Here is a 2461-nt window from a genome sequence, read left to right on the forward strand (position 1 = left end):
AAATATTATGGTTTTATTGTTATTTATATTCTAAATTTTTCAGGGATGTCCTCCCAGTTAATTAAAGAAGTGACTTATATATGAGTGAATACTCTCTGTACCACAACTCATCCCAAAGACATTCCTTAGGGAACTCAATCTCCTGAGTATAAACCAATCCTGAAGGTTCTTTAATAACTCACCATTCACTGGAAAATAAAAGTGATTTAAATCACCATTCACTGGAAAATAAAACCCATTAACTGTGTTGCTGTTGTGAGAGCTCAGAAGGCAGATTTTTATATGGAAATTATTAAGTGAATTCAACAAACCAGCAAACAAAATAAAACAGAAGTGACTTTTCAGATTAAACTTTTTAGAGTCCCATTTAAAGGCCTTCTTGTTTCTTAACCTTTTAATATCTCAGTTAGATGGATAAAAACAGGAAAACAGTAAGTGGTGTATAGACCTTAAATATCTGCCACTGCAGGTAAGTTTGGACAGAGATCCCCAAACATTTCCAAGTGTTGCTCCTTCCCAAGGGAATATTTGGGGCTGTTAGTTCTGGGTCCCACAGTGTATATTTTCACATGTTTTCCTTCTTTTTCTCCAGGAGCTGAGAGAAATCCATAACAAACAGCAGCTCCAGAAGCAGAAGAGCTTGGAAGCTGAGAGGTTGAAACAGAAGGAACAAGAAAGGAAGACAGTGGAGCTGGAAAAGCAAAAAGAAGCTCAGAGGTAACAAAAGGCTTTAATCTGAGCCCTTAATTTAAACCTTGACACCTCTCAGAAAAATTCCTGTCAACTCAAAACTTCAGGGATTGAGATGAGATTTGTGCCCTCTGGTACCAACCTAATGCTGGGAAGGTGGGTGGGTTGGACAGGAGGAGGAATTCCCTCCTGGAAAGGGTGGTGAGGCCTTGGCAGGGGCTGCCCAGGGAGGTTTGGAGTGCCCAACCCTGGAGGTGTCCCAGGAAGGCCTGGCCGTGGCACTCAGTGCTCTGGGCTGGGGGACAAGGTGGGGATGGGGCACAGGGGGGATCCATGGGCTGGGAGGGCTTTTCCAGCCTCAGGGATCCTGGGATTCTGTGAGGAGCTCCTGTGAGGAGCAGCTTCTTCTCCTGCATTTGTCCCTAATTTCGTAAGTCTGAAGAAAGCCCAGAGGTGGAAAAAGGTCATGGAACAAACCAAAGCACAGTGGGCATGTTTTATATCTTCAGAGTTACCTCTACTGGGGAAAATTGTTTCTAGCAGAGCACATTTACCCTTTCCTTCTGTTGTCTTGTCCTCTGTTAGCTCTGGCAGTTTGGGAATGTGGAATACTCTGGATGGTTCTGCAGAGCTGTTGTGTGAAGCTTCCAAATGTGTTTCCCCCTTGCCCCTCAACAGCAAGATGAGAAGTGTCACATGTTCTGATTCCTGCTTTTCCCTTCTCATTGGGCTATTCTGAGTCCTACTTAGGGATGTTTGTGGCCTTGGGTTGGAGTGAGATGATATTTAAGGTCCCTTCCAACCCAAACCATTCCGTGATTCTGTGATCCCACGAATAATTGTGTAAGGAGATGCTGGGGAGGGGCTGGTGACTCCTCAAAATCAAATTAGCTCTTCCAGGGAATGGAAAAGCCCCGCAGAGGACCCTTTGTGCCATAGATCACCCCAAAGGACAACTGACTGGGATGGTCTTGGGTTTGAGTGGCTTAAAAAAACCCCACCCTGGTTTTCCAACAGGCGAATCCAGGAACGGGACAAACAGCGGCCGGATCGGGGGCAGCCGGAGGAGGAACCCCAGTGGCAAAAAAAAATTCAGGAAGATGAAAAGCAAAAAAGGGAAGAAATGCCTAAGAAGAAGGAAAGTGAGGAGAAGGGGAAGCAGGAAATGCAAGAGAAGCTGAGTAAACTTTTCCAGCCCCACCAGGAGCCAGCCAAGCCAGGCCAGGCTCCCTGGTCCAATGCAGGTAGGGTCAAACACCAGGAATGCTGGTGGAGAGCCTCTGGAACAGCTCTTTTCTGGCTTCCCATTTATTACAGGGGGATGTTATGTTTCAAGACTGGATTGCTAGTCTTAGTGAAGTAAATAATGGGCAGATTGAGCTCTAGACTCCAAAAATTGTCCTTTTAGGCATCACTATTGTCCCTCAAAGTCTGGGGTTCAGCAGAGTGTAAAGCACAGGATGAGATTCCCAGTGCCAAGTGAGGAGAGATTCTCAGCTGGAAGGGGTTGGAAGATCCTGATGCAAGATGTCAGAAATTATTTCTGTGTTTCCTTATTTTGCTGTGCAAAATGTGCCTTGGGGGTTGTTAGAGCAGCACCAACGTGTCCCGGGGTTCCCCTGGTCCCTCTCCTGCCTCCCCCAGGAATGTTGTTCACTGATAAAATGACCCGAAGTCTAAGATTTAATCCCCCTCTTTCTGCTCTGCACACAGTCCCTTTTTGTTTCCATTTGTGCAGGGAGCAGAGGGCACTTTTATGACTAAATCCTGC

The 2461-nt window shown here is 45.9% G+C and overlaps 1 long non-coding RNA gene across 1 annotated transcript; it reads left to right on the forward strand.

Annotated features, from left to right (window-relative positions):
• Positions 1-462: 462 nt before the first annotated feature.
• Positions 463-1934, forward strand: LOC108491843. Its single transcript, XR_001872946.1, has 3 exons — positions 463-473; positions 557-717; positions 1708-1934. It is a non-coding gene; the product is annotated as an uncharacterized LOC108491843 (long non-coding RNA).
• Positions 1935-2461: the final 527 nt, after the last annotated feature.

Source organism: Lepidothrix coronata, unplaced genomic scaffold (genome assembly GCF_001604755.1).
Source record: "Lepidothrix coronata isolate B3197 unplaced genomic scaffold, Lepidothrix_coronata-1.0 Scaffold1883, whole genome shotgun sequence".
NCBI lineage: Eukaryota > Metazoa > Chordata > Aves > Passeriformes > Pipridae > Lepidothrix > Lepidothrix coronata.